General features: G+C 44.2%; 1 protein-coding gene across 3 annotated transcripts in view; it reads left to right on the top strand.

The window, feature by feature from the left end:
• The first annotated feature begins 11,340 nt into the window (after positions 1 to 11,340).
• The window catches only part of LOC138761791 (SPATS2-like protein), a 165,751-nt gene continuing 156,211 nt past the window's right edge, over positions 11,341 to 20,880 (top strand). For 2 of the 3 annotated variants that reach the window (XM_069934525.1, XM_069934524.1), the window contains exon 1: positions 11,342 to 11,492. The gene's annotated coding sequence lies outside the window, so the exon portion shown is untranslated. Of the gene's footprint in view, positions 11,493 to 20,880 lie in introns of all 3 variants that reach the window. The other variant, XM_069934526.1, reaches the window with a different exon arrangement.

The raw sequence follows: 20,880 nt of genomic DNA, 5'->3' as shown, positions 1-20,880 counted from the left end.
TAAGGATAAGGGAGAAGTCTTTGAGGACTGAGATGAGAACATTTTTTACTCTCAGAGAATGGTGAATCTGTGGATTTCTTTGCCACATGAAGTGGTTGAAGCTGGTTCCTTACCTACAATTGAGTTAGATTTGGCCCTCATGGCTATGGGGATCAGGGGGTATGGGGAGAAGGCAGGTACTGAGCAGACGATCAGCCATGATCAAAATGAATGACCTACTCCTGCACCTATTTTCTATGTTTCAAAAAAGGGGCCAATTTTAATTTCAAAAAGAAAGAGTATAATGCCTTTCATGACCTCAGGGTAAACCTCAAAATATTTTGCAGCCAATTAAATATTTTGAAATGTACTGCAAGCAATGCAGCAGCCAAATTATACACAGCAATATCCCACAGATATGTCAGTGACCAGATAATCTCTCATGGTGACCTTGGTTAAGAGATAAATATTGGCCATTAAAAGCTCCCTGCTCTCCTTTGAAATAATGGTATGTGGTCATTTGGGGTCAATCTGGTCCTCAATTTAATTATTAATTACTTATCTGAGCATTGCCATGGCAGGTCAGCCTGGATTATCAATTTAAGGCTCTGATTCAAGATTCAATTTATTGTTATTCTCGTAAAACAATGTCACATGACATGAATTGCTTTTGCCTGTGGAAGGCAGACAGACTCACCACCAGCAGAACTTGCCTGAAGCACCTCTCACAGTGAGGGGGAAAAAGCAAGAGAGTCCCCTCAAGAGCAGGGATCCCCAAACCTTTTAGACCATTGATCACTTCATGGAATCCTTGATCCCTGATTGACCCCCAGGCATGTACAAAAATAAACAAACCAATAAATAAATAATCAGTAAGTAGACATGTCTTTTCTATATGCATTAGTGAGTGAAACTGCATACCATGTGCATGGTGACAGCAACAACCCAAAATTTGTTACAGCACCCGAATTGCCTTGAAACAAATCTGTAAATTAACCAAGCAAGCGATTCAATAACAGTTTAAAAAAAAAACACCTTTGCTTCTGGCCGGGATGATGCCAAAAGAAGCTGGGTCCAAATCTTCAGCATCGACAGTGGTGATTCCATTCTCCACACATCAGGTGTGGTGCTGTCCACATCAAAGAAGTCGCCTCAGGCTCCCGGGCTGGAACAGAGATGTCAGGCTCTGGTAGGAGCTCAGGCTCTACAATTATTTTGACCACAAAAAGTTTAATCAATTTTCTGGCATTTTATCGACCCCCTTTTCGAGCCGCTGGGATTTTACGACTCTTTGGATAGTCCCATTGACCCTGCCCAAGGGTCTATATCAACCACTTTGGAAACTCTTACCCCAGAGTCACTAAGTGTCTGTAGATTCACCTCCAGCGCTTACGCAGCCATACAGTGTCCAGTCCAAATGATTGGCAACCCGAGCTCCAGATCTGAACTTCTGACATGGTCAGGAACCCTTCAGTGGCCCCTCACATCTGGATCTGATACCTAATACCCCTTCAGCCAGTTTCGAACCAGTCGTCAGCAGTTCGCAGCCTGGTGTAAGTCTCCTGACAGCAGTCTCCAGCAGCCCAAATGCCTCCATGGATTCCTCACCTTGAGTCCCCATCGGCCCACCACATTCATTGGTCTTTCAGCCGCATAGCCCCCTCACTGGTCCTCCGCTATAGCTGCTGTCCCATGGGACATCTCCTCTGTTTCTCCTTCTCTGACAGGGGATGGTCCCTCCTTTTCCTGGTGCCCTGTTTTATGCCTCCACTTCTGTGCAGCAGGGATTGATTGACTGACTCTGAAGTTAGCATGGTGTCACTGAGTCAGTGTGCAGGTTTATGAGTCAATACCACCTTCAACTTTTGCAAGGCTCCATGATCTCTGACACTTCCTGGGCCCAAAGCCTAATGAAATTGTCAGGAAAAAAAAACATAGTAGGAATCCAAACTAAAGGCATGACATGGCCTAAAATGATAGGCTGTAATACATTGAAATGATTTCATGTGGCAGAATGATTTACAAGAATGTTGGTGGGACTTGAGGAGTTGAGTTTGGGAAAAGTTAAATAGGTTAACATTTTATTCCCTAGTGCTTCAGAGAACGAGGGGAGATTTGATAGCGGTATACAAAATTATGAGGGATATAGAGTGAGTAAATGCAAGCAGACTTTTTCCACTGTGGTTAGTTGAGATAAGAATCGAGGTTGAGTAAATGGTGCAATGTTTACAGGGAACATTTGGAGGAACTTCATGCAGAGTGATGAGAGTGTGGAATGAGCTGCCAACTGAAGAGGTGAATATGATTTCAACATTTAAGAAAAATTTGGATAAGGTCACGGATTGGAAGAATAAGGAGAGCTCTGCTCTGGGTGCAGGTCAATGGAACTAGACAAATTAATAGCTTGTCAGACTATGTGGCTGAAGGTCCTGCTTCTCTACTATGGTTTTCTATGATTCTCAGGGCCCATGCAGCCTTGCCAACACAGAGCACCATATGACATGACATCAAATTAAACCAAATCTCTGCTGCTTGCATACCTCTCCATTCTCTACATACTCGTGTGTCTATCTGTAAGGTTCTAAATACTACTGTCATGTCTGATTCACCTCTACAGCCAGTTCCAGGCACCTCCTGCTCTGTTTTTTTTTAAAATTGCAGGAGGAGGAGCGAGGTGAGAGGAAGGTAAGGCAATAAATTCTGTTCCTTATCGGGGCTCGGGCCTAGTTGGTTCGAGCAGCAAGTTGGAGGAGGTGGTGTTCAGAGGAGGAGGAATGAGATGAGAGTGATGAGATTAATTGGCCAATAAAAGGAAGGTAAGGAAAGGAGCGGCCAGCGAGGAGCACCCCAGTGAGTGAGTGACCCAGTGAAGGAGTGGGGCTTCAGCAAGCAGAGGCTGAGGTAGAGCATTTCTGGATTAATGTCAGACTGTATATTACATATTATATATTTTTTCTATTTGTACGGTGAGGGGGAGAGAGAAGGGATGAGTGTGAGAGCAGTTTGCTGTTCTTGGTGTCAAATGTGGAAGGTCCTGGAGTCTTCTATCCTCCCGGACATTTACATCTGCACTAAGTGTGCTGAGCTGCAGTGTCTCAGGGACTGTGTTAGGGAACTGGAGCTGCAGCTCGATGACCTCGCTCTGGTCAGGGACAGTGTGACCATCATAGATAGGAGTTATAGCCAGGTGGTCTCACCAGTGCCACGGGAGGAAGATCAATGGATTGCAGTTAGGAGAGGGAAAGGGAAGAGACAGGGACAACAGAGGGCCCCTGTGCCTGTGGCCCTCAAGAATAGGTACTCCTCCTTGAGTTGGGGGGATAGTCCAGCTGGGGAAAGCATCAGTGGCTTGTACCTCTGGCACAAGGTCAGCCTCTGAAGCCCAGAAGGGTAGGGCAATAGTTATAGGGAATTCAATGGTCAGGAGGACAGATAGGGGATTCTGTGGATACAATAAAGAAAACTGGATGGTAGTTTGCCTCCTTGGTGCCAGGGTCTGGGATGTAACTTCTCATGTCCGTGACATCCTAAGTGGGGAGGGTAATGAGCCAGAGGTCGCGGTACATGTTGGTAGCAATGACATAGGGAGGAAGAGTGAAGTGGTCCTAAAAAATGAATATAGGGAGTTAGGTAGGGATCTTAAAAAGGACCACAAAAGGGTTAATTTCTGAATTACTTACTGTGCCATGCGATAGTAAGGGCAGGAATAGTATCAGGTGGAGGATGAATGCGTGGCTGAAGGGGTGGAGTAAGGGGAAGAGATTCAGTTCTTGGATCACTGGGACCTTTTTTTGGGGGAGATGGGACCTATACCAAATGGACGGGTTGCATCTGAATCCCAGAGGGACCAGGATCCTGGCAGGGACATTTGCTAGGTCTACCAAGGAGGCTTTAAACTAGTACAATTGGGGGAAAGGGTCCATATGAAGGAGAACAGCAAAGATGATGGTAATAAATAATAGAATTGTCCGTAAAGATGATGACAAGCAGAAGGTATGATGTGGAAAATCTCTGAAATGCATTTACTTTAATGGTAGTAGTATTGTAAGGAATGTGGACGAGCTGTCAGAATGTGGACACGGCAGTATGACATGGTGGCGATTAGTAAGACGTGGTTGCTGGAGGGATCTGACTGCAGTTAAATATTCTGAAATTTCATGTATAATACGACCCTCCCCCCCCATTTTATCCCTGTGTATATTATGACCCCTCCCCTCACCCGCCTGAGTCACGCTGGTGTCTCTCCACTCGCCTGCTCACTTACCCGGCCTCCTGAGTAGAGCTCGTGTCTCTCTGCTTGTCTGGACTCCTGAGATACACTCATGTCTTTCCGCCTGCCTGCCCGGCCTCCTGAGTCGCACTATAGTCTCTCTGCTTGCCCGTCCGGCCGTCCGAATCGCGCTGTGGACTACCGGCCGGCTAGCTGAGTCACGCTGCCCACCCGCCTGGCCGGCCGCCCAAGTCGGGCTGCCGACAACCAATCGCCTGCAGAAAAAATTTTACTCGTGTATAATGCGACCCCCCCCCCCACTATTTTTGAGGGGAACAAAGAGGAATTTTTTAGCATTATACACGAATATTTGCAGTAAATATGCGGATGATACAAAAAATAGAGTTGTGGATAGTGAATATGATTTTCATGGACTACAGAGGATGTGAACTGCTTAGAAGTGGGCTGAAAGATGGCAGATAAGAGTTTAATGTAGATAAGTGTGAAGTGCTTCATTTTGGGAAGAATAATCAAACAGGACATATCCAGTGAAGGGGAAAGCATTGAGGAATGAAGAGGAACTGAGAGATCTTGGAATAACGGTTCATTATTCTTTGAAAGTGGATTCTCATGTGGATAGAGCGGTGAAGAAGGCTTTTGGGGTCCTTTGGGCTCTTAACAGTATGCTGGCCTTTCTAAATCAAAGGACCTAGGAGGTGATGTTGAGTCTATTCAAGGTACTGATGAGGCCAAATTGGAATACTATGTGCAGTTCTGGTCTCCAAATTATTGGAAGGATATCAATAAGGTAGAGAGGGTGCAGAGAACCCTCTAAAATGTTGCCTGGATTGCAATATCTAGAATACAAAGAAAGATTGAGTAGACTGGGTCCATATTCATTGGAGTGTAGAAGGTTGAGGGGGGATTTGAGAGAGGTATTTAAAATTATGAGGGGGATAGACAGAGTAGATGTGTGGGTCAATGTTGAGGCATTTTAGCCGTTGCATACGCTCCATCCCTTCAAAATTTATTTTAGTTAATAAAATTGTAATGCATGTCGAAAAAACCAAAGACTTGTTGATCCAAACCAAGGCTTTTATTAATTAAAAGACTGGAGCATATCACAAGTAGGTCGACCAGTCCAAAATGACCTGGTCTGGCTAGGAACAATCCTTTAAGACCTGCCAGTAGGTGTGGCTACACTCTCAGCCAATCACAGTCATCCTACACTACCATCTGTACATATTTACATATACACATTGGAGATAGAATCTGTACTATCACAATGTGAATAGGGTCTTCCCCTTGAGGGTAGATGAGATTCGAACGAGGGGTCATAAGTTAAGGGTTAGGGGGCAAAAGTTTATAAGTAACATGAGAGGGAGCTTCTTCACTCAGAGAGTGGTGGCTGAGTGGAATGAACTTCCGGAAGAGGTGGTTGCAGCAGGGTCAATTTTGTCATTTAAGAGAAGTTTGGATAAATGCATGGATATGAGGGGTTGGAGGGTTATGGGCAGGGATCAGGTAGGTGGGACTAGAGGAGATCACTTAAATTGGTGCGGTACAGGCCGAGATGGCCTGTTTCCGTACTGTAATTGTTATATGGTTATATATCTCAAGTCAAGTTTATTGTCATCTGATTACACAAGTACAACCTGACGAAACAGCGTTCTCTGGTCCTCAGTGTAAAACTCGCAGATACACAACTAGACATAACACACATTCAGAGAAACAATGCATTTGTGGAACAAGTATTCATATATACAAATAAATATTGTTTCATGAATATGAGAGTCTCAGATGATTAGTGCGAAGAGTTCTTTGGTTGTTCAGCATTCTCACTGCCCATGGGAATAAGTTGTTCCTCACTCTGGTGGTACTGACTCTGATACTCTTGTACTCTTTCCCAATGGGACTAGCTGGAAGATGCTCTGTGCAGGGTAGAAGGGGTCCTCCTGATTTTGCTTCCCCTCTTCAGACAATGATCCCATAAATCACGTTGATGGATGGGAGAGAGACTCCATTTACCCTCTCTGCTACTCTTATCGTCTTGTGGATTGACTTCTGATCCAGTTCTCTGCACCAACCGTTCCACACTGAGGTGCAGCCAGTCAGGACACTCAATTGAGTTCCTGCAGAAGGCTGACATCATGGTGGCTGGTAGCCTTGCCCGCTTCAGTCTTCTCAGGAAGTGCAGTTACTGTTACACCTTCCTGACAAGTGAGGAGATATGTGTTCATGATTGGTCACTCATTAAGTGAACTCCAAGGAACTTGGTGCTCTCCACTCTCTCTACTACATGGTTGATGTTTAGTGAAAGGTGGTCTCCTTTAAACTCTCCCCCTTTCACCTTCAGTTCATGTCCTTTAGTATTTGACATTTTCACTCTTGGAAAAAGATATTGACTGTCAACTTTATTGATGCTTCTCACAATTTTATAAACTTTTATCAGGTCTGGGCTCAGAATTCCATAGGAAAAAACTGAAGTCTGTCCACCTTATTGCTCATACCCTCCAATCCAGGCACCACCCTGGTAAATATAGTACTCTTTTCAAGGCATCTACATCCTTCCTGTAATGAGGTGACTAGATTGCACACAATATTTCAAGTACAGTCAGACCAAAGTTTTAATTGGCTGCCTCTTGCTCTCAAAATGCCTGGACCCAATGCAGATAAGCATAATGCATTTCTTTATCATCCTAGCCACTTTCAGAGAGCTATGGACTTGGTGCCCCAGATGCCTCTCTGTATCAATGCTGTTAAAGGTCCTGCTATTAACTGGTTGCTTTCCCCTTACATTTGACCTCCAAATTGCAACACCTCACATTGATCAGTTTAAATACCATCTCCCATGTTTCTGCCCAGATCAGTATTCTGTTCTATTCTTCAATACCCTCAGCACTGTCCACAGCTCCACCAATCGTTATCTCATCTGCAAACTTATTAACCCACCTACCAGCATCTTCATCCAAGTCATTTATATAAACAACATCAATCCCTGTGGAACATCACTGGTCGTAGACCTCCAGCCAGAATAACACACTTCTGCCATACGCTCTATCTTCTATGGGCGAGCTAATTTTGTATAAAAATGATCAATTAATTGTGAATCCCCTGCACCTTTAGCTTCTGGGTGAGCATTTTGTGAGGGACTTTGTCTACTGGGACTTTAGTAAGACATTTGACAATATCTAATGCCCTACAACCTTTGTCACCTACTCAACAAACTCAATCAAGTTCCTAATACATGACTGTCTATAACCAAGCCATGCCTTGTCAAATGTGTGTAATTCTTCTCCCTAAGTATCCACTCTGATCCCTAAGTATCCACTCCAACCACTAATATGAGGTGACCAGCCTATAATTTCCTGGATTATCCTTATTTATACTTATTGATCAAAAGAAAAGAAAATTGGCTGCTCTCCAGTTCTATGGGATCTTTGCTGTTGCTAGTGAGGATACAAAGATCTTCAATCCCCAGAAATCTCCTCACTTGCCTACTTCTATTACCTGGAACATTTCCAGGGGACTTAGCCATCTTAATGCTTTTCAAAAGACCAGCATGATGCACATTTTCAAAATGCCATTATATTACCCCCACAGACTCACCATTCTGGGTAGCAACAAATAAATGAAGACCTTTCTTCACATCTGAAAAAGATAAGTATGAGATGTTGCACTTTAGTAGGTAAAAATCAGTGCAGGGCTTACACAGTAAATGATAGGGCCGCAGAGAGTGTTGTAGAACAGGTTCCATGAAAGTGGCTGCATGGGTCGGGAAGGTGGTAGAGAAGGAATTTGATATTCTTGCCGTCGTAGGTCAGGATATTGAGTACAGGAGTTGGCATATTATGTTAAGCATTGGCGAGACAACACTTAAGTATTTCAAACAGTTCTTGTCACTCAACGACAGAATAGATCCCATTCAATTGAAAAGAATGCATAAAAGATTCACAGTGGGATTGGAAGACTTATTGAAAAGGAAAGGCCTGATAGACAACATTTTTTTTCCCTGCAGCAGAGTGCTTACCTTATAGCAGAATATAAATCATGAGACATGGATAGGTCAATAGTCATGGGGGAGAGGGGGATGCAAAATTGGAGGGCATAGATTTAAGGTGAGAGGGGTTTAAAAAGACTTGAGGGGAAACTCTTAGACTTCTCAAATGTCCAGAACATTGGTTACTCTACTTTCTATGGATGCTGTGGGATATTCTGAGTTTTTCCAGCATGTTTGTGTATTGCAGCATCAATCTCCACCCTCCTGGGTCCCTGTGACCTCAGGTTTCAATGCCACAATTTGCTGTTGCCTTCCACCACTGACTGCTTATTACCCCAACCACCACCTTGTCTGAGAATCAGGTCTCGTTAAACACCAGCGGCAGTTTTTGTCATGCAGTCAAGAGAGTGCTGTAAAATGGTGACAGCTGGATTTTGTGGCCATTGGTTTTCTTGGAATTTCCACTGATGTTCAGAGCCTCAGGTTTAGCTTGGTGCTTTCAGCTTACTACTTCTTTACGAAGTTTACCTTTGCCTTGTAAAGGGGAGAACTACACCAAGAGGAGGAAGGCCTACCTTTCCCAAGACCGCATTTGGTAAGTCAGATCACCTGTCCATGCTCCTTCTGTCTGCATACAGACGGAGTCTAAAAAGATAGTCTTCAGAGATTAGGACAGCCAGAGGTGGTCGCAGGAGACCGAAGAACGGTTACAGGACTCGAGTCAGTGGAGTGTGTGGTATTCAAAAACTCAGCTGAAGATCTGAATGATTACCCAGGACTGTCACAGACTTTATCAAAATAGCTGAGAACAAATGTACCCCCATCAAATTATTCAGGGTTTTCCCCAACCAGTAATCCTGAATGAACAATGAAATCTGGAACCTGCTGAGAGCCAGATCATAGGCATTTAAGGCATTGAGTAGGTACATCATCCAGGTGAAGTGGAGATTCCAGATGAGAATGGAAACAATGAAGGATAGCTGATCTCTGTAACTTGCTACGAAACCAAACCCAGGACAGTTGGAAACAGCAAAGCTTCACTCAAAGATGAACTCAATACCTTCTATGCCCAAATTGACCACCAGAACAAGGAAGAACTACTCACACCCCCATGTCCCCAATGATCCTCTACTGTCAGTATCCAAAGGTATTGTGAGGGTTTGCCTTCGGGAGAGTGAATCAAAGCAGCGCATCTGATTTGGACAGTGTGCCCAGCCAAACGTGTGGTGACCAACTTTCCAATGTATTACAGAACATCTTTAACATCTCACTCTGACAAGACGTGGTACCCATCTATTTCAAAAAGGCATCAATCATACTAGTGCCCAAGAAGAGTGTGGTGACCTGATTAAATGATTACCAACTAGTGGTATTCACATCCACAGTGATAGTGTTTTTAGAGGCTGGTATTGAAGCACTTCAGCTCCTGACTGAGTAGCGACAAGGATGTGTTCCAATTTACCTGCCACAGCAACAGGTCTACGGCAGATGCCATCTCATTAGCTCTACACAAAACCCTGGTACATCTGAACAGTAAATATGCATATATCAGGATGCTATTTATCAATTACAGTTTGACATTCAATGCCATCATCTCCTCAAACCTCATTAGCAAACTCCAAGTCTGGGTCTCAATACCCCATTGTGTAATTGGATTCTGGAGTTCCTCTCCTCCAGACCTATCAGTGTGGATAGGCAAGAACATCTCCTCCATAATCTCCAGTTGAGTTCCTCTAGCATTTCAGTGTCTTTACTGCAAAAGGTAGTTGACAGAGCCTTGTACATCACAGGCAAATCTTTCCTTTCCATTGAGAATATTTATTTCCACTGCTGTTGGAGAGCAGTAGCAATCATCAATTTCCACAGGACATGCTCAGTACTCACTGCTGGCATCAGGAAAGAGGAATCAGTGCCACAAGTCTTGTACCACCAAGTTCGGGAAGAGTCTCCACCATGAGACTCTTCAACAACACTCATTTAAGGACTCTTACTTTCCACATTATTTATTACTGAATATTTTTTCTCTACATTGCCCAGTCAGTTTGTTTAATTTCTTTATTTACATTTCTCTCTTTTGTATATGCATCTTATCTTGAATATAGTTTTTTGTGCTACCGACAAGTAGAAGTTCTGTTTGGCTCACAGGAAAAAGAATCTCAGGGTTGTATGTGATGTTGTGTATTAACTCTTAACAATAAATTTGAACTTTGAAGTTTTTAAAATATCACTTAAAAGGGCATTATCAACCAGTGGCAGAGATTGGTTGTACAATACAGAAACAGCCCCACTACTTCCCTGCCCATGCTAACTAATCCCTTCAGCCCAAATCAGGGATTGTATCCATCTCTGTTTCCCTTTTTACTATCAAATATAGTCATTAAATCTGATTCCACAATCTCCCCTGACAATGCGTTGCAGATATCACCCACTCTCTGTGTGAAATACTAACCCCTCAGATCGCCTTTAAAATTCCATCCTCTCACCTTGAACTTTGTTGATCCACCTGACCTGGGAAATGTCATTTTGACCGTCACTTTGTCTGAAAATGTGCACTGCTCTGCACATGTGGAGATACCAATCCCCACTATTAACCAGGTGCCACGTGGATTCTGAAAAAAAAGTAGAAAAATATATTTTGGCAGATTCATTCCCCTCTCTTCTCCATCTTAAAAAGGGCCAAGCATTTCTGGGTCTGTGGGACCGTCAAGCCTCAGGAATGTATCCCTGGAAACCCAAACTAATTAGATGACCTCTCATGGCATCCCGAACAGAGCCGTACATCAGAGCTCCCCAGTAAAATAGTTAGGTGAAACTAGCCTCGAATTAGAGGAAAGTATTTTTTTCCCTTCAACATATCAGCGAAGTGTTGAGCTGAATGCCCCGATTTAGAATTCAATTTTAAGCACACAACAGCTACCTACTTCACGGCGCAAGGTGGAGAACGGCGTGCTAAAATGTGCCAAGTCCTTTTCAACAGAATTAGCCATTGTGATTCAAACTCTTAAGTGGCAGTGTTTTTCTTTTGAACATTTCTCTCTGTGCTGCGGTGAATGGAAAGATTGAGCGAGACAGGAAGGAGAATATTGGCAGAGCAAAGGAAGGACTGCATTTGGCAGCTGTGTGCACTGTTTGCACACACTGATAAATGGAGAGAACTTCTTCCAAGAGGTCAGAGCCAGCGCACGTCTCAACTCTATTGCTTGGCTGAATTGAGAGCTTCATTCACGACAGCTTTTGGACATTTTAGGCTGTGCACCATCAGCCTTATTATCTACCGCAACAGAACCAAGATTTTCCCCTGAGGTAAAGTAAGCTTAATTATTGCCATGGAACCACTCTCCCGTTATCTTTTACAAATATCCTTTCAACTGACTTGTAGTGTATTCCAAGCAAGTTCAGAGATTTGGGGGGGGGGGGGGGGGTGGGGGGGGAATAGAATTATTGATTTAATTCTATGTGCTTTCGGATTTTTAAAAAAATTTACACACTGAGTGCGGATTTCTTGTTGGCCGAAGCGTTTTGCATCTTCCATGGAGCTGATTCTTGTCACATTTCTTTTGACGTCCTGCCTCAAGGAGGTTTGATTTCTGCAGAGCTGAAATGCAGACCTTGCTTTTGCTTGCTGCGAGCTTTGGGCAGGGGCTTGTGCAGGGTAGCAGTGACAGACAACTTGGTGCACGCTGCAGGCAGCTTTTGTTTTATTGCTCCGGCAGAATTCGGTTGTGAGCAGTCATCGGATTCCGACAAATCTTTTTGCCGCTGGTGTTGGCAGGGAGCTAAATGTCGTTACTGCGTGCGGCTGCCATTTGTTCAGAGCACTGTGCATGATTAGAGAACAATAGTAGAATATTTTCACCCGAGGAGTTAATGGAGAGACAACTGTGTTTAGTCTAAAGATCTCCAACCAACCATTTGCAGAGTCAAATCCAGACGTTTTATTTACAGTCTGTTGTTACTGTTACGTTCTGCTTATATTAAACGTGCTGTGTTTGTACACTTCCATGAACCCTTTCCAAATGTAAGTTTTACTCTCCTGTGTTCGTTCTGTTTGTGTAACTGACAGTCATAATCCAGGCTGAGAAAAGCCCTTCTTTCTCTTCAGTCACTCATTTACTTTCCACAAATCCAACCTCACGCTGGGGATTTTCTTAAAATCTATATGGGTAGTACAACACTTAAAATATTGCGTATGCTATTTTTTATATTGTGCTCTAGGTCTTTTCCAAATTATTCTGCATGTGCAATTAGAAAAAAATAGATTGTCCGTTTTATTATTCCTGGTTGATGCTTCAGAACATCGCGGGATGCTAAAAAGCCAGCGACAATTTATGTTCATTACTTCCAAATGATTCCGTTCCTGCATAAATGTTAAGACTGTTGGGTTATATCCAGATATTCCATTATGTTGAGCGTCCTTAATTTACACGCTGGCTTTTACAGGTCCAGCTGACATCGATTTTAGCCCAACCTTATTACCCAACACAGATTATATTTATAACAACATATGCAGCTTCGCGACTGTCATTACTGAAATTCTGCTTCAAAAAGAATGCCAAACAATTTTGAGCCCCAGTGATAATATATAGTGTCTTTGTTTCCCATGGCTTGATGACATTAGACATTTATTATTGTTTCCACGTTAATTACTGTAGTGTTCTCAAGATGGTAACTGGTCGTGTGCTCAGGATGAGATTAAGGACGAGCCACATGTGCATGTTCATGGGAACTCAAGGATCTTCAAACTGAGAAGTGGTCATCTGTTGAATTGCATACGTCTATACTGTAAACGTGCTGTTCCCCCACAGATAGAAATCCCGGCATTTAAAATAGCAGCATTCACGCCATCAGGGCAGTTTCAAGATCTTTGCCCAACACTGACGAATATCCAAGACAGGATGGTGCGCGACATGGAAGATAATGGGTTCTCCCCCCACCCCACAAAAAAATTCCTGTTCTTGTCCTTCTTGGGATATGTTGAAGAAAGACTTATGGGATATTTTGTGTCATTTGAGAGGGAATGAGAACTTTTTATTTTTTTATTCTTGTTTACTCCTGTTTTACTTTTTTACTCGAGTTTTACTCGAATTCATACAAGTCCTTCTCTGGCTCGTTGATAACCTTGGCAGGAATTTTGAGTCGAGCGTTATTGGAATGTTGGTGCTGTGAAGCATTTTAAGATTCCAAAATGTTATCTATTCGTGCACTGGCACTTCGGGGCACTGGGAAAGTCCATGCCCACTTAATATTCACCTGCAAGCTGGTCATGATTTCAGATTGTGTTCCCATTTGGAACTTCGTGCTCCAGTCAGTGTTCTCTCTTTACCCCACACCCTTCCGACCCCTGAGCCCGCACTACCCAGTTCTCAGCATGATGCTGAACCAAGCCATGAAAGACCCCAACAATGAAGACGCTGTTTACATCCGGTACCGCACGGATGGTAGTCTCTTCAATCTGAGGCGCCTGCAAGCTCACACCAAGACACAAGAGCAACTTGTCCGTGAACTACTCTTTGCAGACGATGCCGCTTTAGTTGCCCATTCAGAGCCAGCTCTTCAGCGCTTGACGTCCTGCTTTGCGGAAACTGCCAAAATGTTTGGCCTGGAAGTCAGCCTGAAGAAAACTGAGGTCCTCCATCAGCCAGCTCCCCACCATGATTACCAGCCCCTCCACATCTCCATCGGGCACACAAAACTCAAAACGGTCAACCAGTTTACCTATCTCGGCTGCACCATTTCATCAGATGCAAGGATCGACAATGAGATAGACAACAGACTCGCCAAGGCAAATAGCGCCTTTGGAAGACTACACAAAAGAGTCTGGAAAAACAACCAACTGAAAAACCTCACAAAGATAAGCGTATACAGAGCCGTTGTCATACCCACACTCCTGTTCGGCTCCGAATCATGGGTCCTCTACCGGCACCACCTACGGCTCCTAGAACGCTTCCACCAGCGTTGTCTCCGCTCCATCCTCAACATCCATTGGAGCGCTTTCATCCCTAACGTCGAAGTACTCGAGATGGCAGAGGTCGACAGCATCGAATCCACGCTGCTGAAGATCCAGCTGCGCTGGATGGGTCACGTCTCCAGAATGGAGGACCATCGCCTTCCCAAGATCGTGTTATATTGCGAGCTCTCCACTGGCCACCGTGACAGAGGTGCACCAAAGAAAAGGTACAAGGACTGCCTAAAGAAATCTCTTGGTGCCTGCCACATTGACCACCGCCAGTGGACTGATAACGCCTCAAACCGTGCATCTTAGCGCCTCACAGTTTGGCGGGCAGCAACCTCCTTTGAAGAAGACCGCAGAGCCCACCTCACTGACAAAAGGCAAAGGAGGAAAAACCCAACACCCAACCCCAACCAACCAATTTTCCCCTGCAACCGCTGCAACCGTGTCTGCCTGTCCCGCATCGGACTTGTCAGCCACAAACGAGCCTGCAGCTGACGTGGACTTTTTACCCCCTCCATAAATCTTCGTCCGCAAAGCCAAGCCAAAGAAAGATGACATGAGACTCTCTGACCTTACATTTCCTCCTCTCACCACAACCATCGTTTCCACGCTTGTTATTCCAGTTGTTGCCCAAGTTGTTCAGAGCAGACAGTTGCCCATTTGGCTAACTTGGTGTCTTCTGCACAAACCGATTGCTCCCAAATGGGGGTGCATTGGGTTTCATGACTGGGAGACTGAACAGTGGCTTCACAGAGGAAGCTGTTGGCAGAAGAGAGAGGAGCCGCGGGCTACCTTAATGCAATGTGATTAAGACATCGGACACCACGTCGTCAGGCTGGTTGGTCCGGGCTGCCTCCAGGAATGAGCGGGCAGATAAAATTAGCTCTGTCTGGCTTGCACTGAACGGGACTGAAAATCCCGATCCCTCTGCCGGTTTTTGTCAGTTCCCCAACTTAAACTCCCTGGGGTCTCTCCATTTATTGAATACTGTTCTTCACCAGGCGCACTGACCGGCTCCCGAGAAGGGAATCCGAATCCTCCTTTCAAAGTGACTTGACAGAGGCTGCATTCATGGCACAGGATGGCAGCTGATGCCACACACAGAGGATGTTCTCGCCGTCAAATGCTACTTTGATTTTGAAGAATAACTCCGCCATCTGTTGGCAACCCACTTTGAATGATTTGCTAGCCTTTAGTTCTTCACTTATTTATGGTGGGGGGGGGGGTCCAGCGGGTAGAAAAACGACCTTGCAGTGTTCTTCAGTGGTCAATCAAAGGGGATGGGCGTGCACGGGAGAGCTTGAAGGGTTGGAATCGCTCTGCAGGCGAGGTGGCATGTTCTCAATGGGCCGAATGACCACGTCTTGTCATTAGTGGATCAGAAAATGAAGGTGAGGTGTTTTCTAAACGGGGTCGGATTTGCGTTTCCACTGGGAACGCTCAAAATGAGATGATGCTTGTTGAAGCCGTGGAATGCATCAATGCCCTGGCTCTCTCCTGGGATTCTGTTTTACCTCCCCTCTCCCCCTGCCCTCCCCTCCCCTCCCAACCACCCTCCCCTCCCCTCCCCTCCCAACCACCCTCCCATCCACCCTCCCCTCCCCTCCCAACCACCCTCCCCTCCCCTCCCAACCACCCTCCCCTCCCCTCCCAACCACCCTCCCCTCCCCTCCCAACCACCTTCCCCTCCCCTCCCAACCACCCTCCCCTCCCCTCCCAACCACCCTCCCCTCCCCTCCCAACCACCCTCCCCTCCCCTCCCAACCACCCTCCCCTCCCCAAATTCTGCATATTGGTTGTTTCCATTGTCCATTTGTTGAACACATTTGTCGTCGCTATTTTTAACACTGAGTTCTGTTTACTGAGGGAATTCATTCTTAAAATTAATTTTGTGAGGGAAGGTTTACTTACTTGCTAAATTAAGTAATCTTTTCATGTCCTGAAAAACCAAACCTTTGCTATTTGCAAAGTTACTGCGAAGCAAATCAATGAGAGGTCATGAGCAGAATGGGGTCAGGTAATGGTGTTGGGGATGAGGATGTAGTGGAGAGGAGATATTAAGAATGGGAGTATTGGGGGTAAGGGGTGTTGGGGTTGGGGTTTTGTGTGAGGGGTTGGGGGTGATGGGGTTGAGGTTTCAGGGTTTGGGTCATTGGGGTTTTTAGATTTTAGGGTTTGGGTTGATGGGGTTGGGATTAGTGTTTGGGGGGGTTGGGGGTGAGGGGGATGGGTTTGGGGTGAGGGTGTTGGAGTTGGGGTTTTTGGTGTTGGTGTTGGGTTTCAGGGCTTGGGTTTTTAGGTTTGGGGGTTTGGGGTGATGGGGTTGGGATTTGTGTTTGGGGTGAGGGGGTTGGGTTTGAGGTTTTAGGGTGTTGGGGTGAAGGGGTGGGGGTGTTGGGGTTTGGGGCTTTAGGGGTTTGGGTGTTGGGGTTTGGGGTGAGGGGGTTGGAGTTGAGGGTGGGCATGTGGAGTGCTGGGCGGTGGGAGATGGGGTTATGGATTGGTGGGGGATAAGTGGCGGTTGGGTGGTCATGGACTGGGATGGGTAAGTGGGGTGGGAGGAGGTGGTGGTGCGGAGTAATGGTGGCAGAGCCTCTGGCTGAAGTCGTTCCCCACAAAGCCTTTGCTGTGGCTACACCAAGATTCAGTGTGTCCCATGCCACATATCCCTCCAGTTGGAATGACCCAGACACCAGGATACCCTTGTGCTACCTTGTTGCACTGCAAGAGGGAAAAGATTTTGTGCAGAACAAAGTATGCCTTTCACCATGTTGATGATCTTCCAACACTGTGTGTGTCCCGAGGAATAGCCTGTGGTTTGGTGACTCTTCTGTTCTGCAGCTGTGTGGGATAGACCTCAACAGCTACCTCTATATTTCTTTCTGGTGGATGGGATTTTAAAAAAAATTTCAAGAATGAACTTTATCCATTAAAAAATATATACCAGAAATACAAAAATCATATATGATTTCTTTTACAGTCATAGCATTGTTCCATCTGTTAATTCGTAATGTTACTGGATTCATACATCTGTGATGTTCACATCTTCCATGGACTAAGCACTATGTGGATTCTTTAGAGGATACAACCTTGTATTTGAAATACAAATTCAAGTATTTGGGAGGCTTTTTTCCCTTTATGTCCAGCGGTCATCTGACAGTAGGGTTATGAACAAGTATTGAGCTGTGTTTGCTACAGTGGCACCGAACATGTCTGCAGGCTTCAGCACACCTACCATCTCCGGGTTAAGGCAACTACTACCAGGCCAGCAAAATAAGTCTGAATTTTTCCAACCTGCTGCAACAACTCCTGCACCATAGACACCACTTCATTGATGGCCCATGGGAGGGGTATTCTCCCCAACCTTCTCTGGGCATTAACACAACACAAATGTGTTGGAAAACTCAGTATTACAGCTGACAAAGATCCCAGGCCCAAAACGTTTGTTACTGTTTACTTCCTATGGGTGCTGAGTGACCTGATGAGTTTTTCCAGCACATTTGTGTATTGCATTTGACCCCAGCTTCTGCAGACCTTCTTGTTTACCTTTACTTCCTTGGGATGCTGCATGACCTGCTGAGTTTCTCCAGCGCATTTGTGGATTGCAACTGAATACTTTCTTTCACTCCACTCAGCATTAAAGAAGGATTCACCTGAGTTAAGTAAAATGACCTTGCAAACACAGGTTTGCTTGTTGGACAATACCTGACATAAGATTGCTGGCATTCTGATGATTGTTTTTATTTTTTCAATTGCTTTGGCCAACTGCAAAAAGAATGTTTCCTTTATCAAAGAAAGAATATTCTCTTGCACAGAATTGCACACCACTCACAGAATGGTGATGTTTGGCCTAAATGGGTTAAATTCCGAGGAGAAATTTGGCAAAATTGGATATATTCCCTGAAATTTAGAAGTTAAGAGACAAACTAATTGAAGTTTTCAAGACATTAAGGGGGCCTGATGAGATGAAGAGAGAGAAACTATCTCTGGTGGTCGAGCTCTAATCAAATTTGAAAATTAGAATCAGGCTTTTCAAGGGGCAGTTGGCATTCACATATCTGTATGTGGAAGGTATGTATGTTATGTAGGACCTTATTGCACTCCTGAGACTTGCTGCCTAGACTCTGAGGATTAGCCAAGTGAGTGGTGGAATCTTCTGGGTTATCAAGTGGGTGCCCTCCTTCCTCAGTGATAGACCCTTGACACCTCCGGAGGGTTCAGCAGTGAATCCCAGCATCCCAGGCTCTCCCCGCCAGATGCTATTCACTCACTTGGGTGCCCAAGTAGAATCCTTCCTCCTCATCCAGAGTCACTGGCTACCCTTTTCAGCAGCTTTGGAGAGAGATCTTTGACTGCTCGTCAGAGTGTCTTTCCTCGCACTCCCAACTCCCGGAGTAGCCTTGATGTTAAGCAACTACCTCGAGATAAGAGTGAAAAGGGTAAATACTGGGATTTTATCAGTAGGTGTACATTATGCCCCACACCCATCTTGTTGATCATCAGAACTTGGGATACAGCTGAATGAAACACTGTTATCATTCAATGGAATATCTATCTTTCTTCAATAAAGTTCATTGTCTTGGTGAGATATGCTGGACATAGAATGCACAATTCCCTTGGTAACCCTTTACCACTCCACGATGTGAACTCATAAGAGACACTGTGGATTTTTCCATTTTTAACCTCTGGTGCTCTGAGCGATGTAATGAGTGAAACAAGAGTTTAGTTGCACATTCAAAATGATGGCAACTTTAATCAAATAATTTAAATTGGATGCTTTTAGTCCTTTGCATCAGTGGAAAACTGCCTTATAATGCTTTGTCAGAGCTAGTTTTCTAACTATGATTAGTGCAGTACCTTTTGAGAAAATCCTGAAATAATGCATTAAATTCAGACACTGCTCTGGAGTAATTTTTGAGACCTGTGCAGGCCTTTGTTTGTAATATAGAAAATCAACAAGGAGGAGGGATAAATATAGTCCTACCCCCAAAGGAATAAGGCACAATCTCTTGTAAAGGATCAGGCTTCTAATTTAGTAATTTATTGTAAATTGTACTGGCTGACTAGAAAATATAATATAATCAGATGTTGCTGGAAGAAAGAACAGCTCAGGATAATTTGGCAATAAAGAGGTTCCTAAAGCAGAATTTCATCAATAAATATTAGCCTCTGGTGAGGTTTATTACATTATGCCAGGGCTCAGCATGTAGGTTTTATCCCTCTTCAGAATTAGATCTGTGGGAAACATGTGTTTTATAAGATGAGAGGAATAGGTGATTGAACAAACCCTGTGACAGAGGATAACCATAAACATTTTCAAGTATGCACAAGACCTCCATGTAGCAGCGACATATGCCTACGTCAGGCAGAATACTACATGCACCTGCTATGATAATACTCCTGATGGATTTAACTGTCTTACATTTTTGACAAACTTATTTAAATATTTCCGTTATGTGAAAATAGGTGAAGTTTTCAGAAAGAACCATTGAAATCCATTTGAATTAATAATTAGTAAACTGTTTCCAAAGCATTTTTATTTCCGAAGTTGGAGTTCCATTCTCATTGTCTCCGTGAGCTCTTGCAGAAAGTAATGTTCTTTCAGTATTTGGTCCCAATAAGTTTTCTCCTGTCCCATAAAATCACAGAAAATGAATAACATCAGAGATGTAAATCTATTGCCAATAAATAATTTAACATTTTGGGACAAAACAATGTAACTGCACAAAATATGTCTTTAGAAAGGCCAGGAATAAAACTTCATTGAAAATGAAGCAAATATGATTGTTAAGTGAATGCTAAAGGCAAGAGACCATTTCTTGAGGAAGGCAAGAACAAAGAAAGGAACTGTATCAGAGATGACAAGAAAGGACACGGGATTCTGAAATGAGATTTTTTTAAACTTGCATTCCAAGAGGGCAACTGGCTTGTCCCTCAAAGTTTCTGTTCAATAAATCTGTTCAGCCTAATAATAAGTCTGCCATCTCTGAATTTGAGGCCCATAAAAAATTTTATGCTAAATATGGCCTTTTAGTAGGAGTTTCATTTGCAGATTGCAAGCAGACATATGTTGTGCAATTTGGATGAGACAAATTGCATGCAGAATAATTGGTGGTGTCAGTCCTTGCGATGTTTGCACTCTCAAATGGGACTAGGTCAATCCATGCACATCAAATAGGAAATAAGCAACCTGATCTTGAAGGCCATAACTGGTTACCCTTTCCTGCTGTGCCATTTGAAGGGATTTCTAGTTACCTACCACTCTGACCAAAGAAAATGCTACACTTGTACTGATGTCTCCTCCCTCACCACAATTCAGGCCCAAAGCAGTCCTTCCAAGTGAAGCAACACTAGTGAATCTGTGAAGGTCATTTACTGTACAGTATCTGGTGCTCCTCTTGTGGTCTCCTCTACACTGGAGAGACTGGATGCAGACTGGGAGATTGCTTTATTGTAATAGTGGGGATCTCTCAGTGACAACCCATTTCAATTCCCCACCTCATTTCCATGGTCTCATATGGTGCCAAACTGAAACCACATGCAAATTGGAGGAAAAATACCTCATTCCATCTGGCCATCTTCTAGTTAGTGGCATTAACATCAGTTTCTGTTATCTCACCCCACCCCACCTCACCCCCATCTCTCTTGTTCTCTGTCCTTATGTCTTCTTTCCTCCATCTCCTCTCCCCAATTTATATTTCTCTCTTTCTCCTTTTCTCTTTCTCACTCTCTCCCCCT

This window comes from Narcine bancroftii, chromosome 4 (genome assembly GCF_036971445.1).
Source record: "Narcine bancroftii isolate sNarBan1 chromosome 4, sNarBan1.hap1, whole genome shotgun sequence".
NCBI lineage: Eukaryota > Metazoa > Chordata > Chondrichthyes > Torpediniformes > Narcinidae > Narcine > Narcine bancroftii.
The sequence above is the reverse complement of the archived record's forward strand: the minus strand, read 5'-3'. Positions and strand labels throughout refer to the sequence as shown.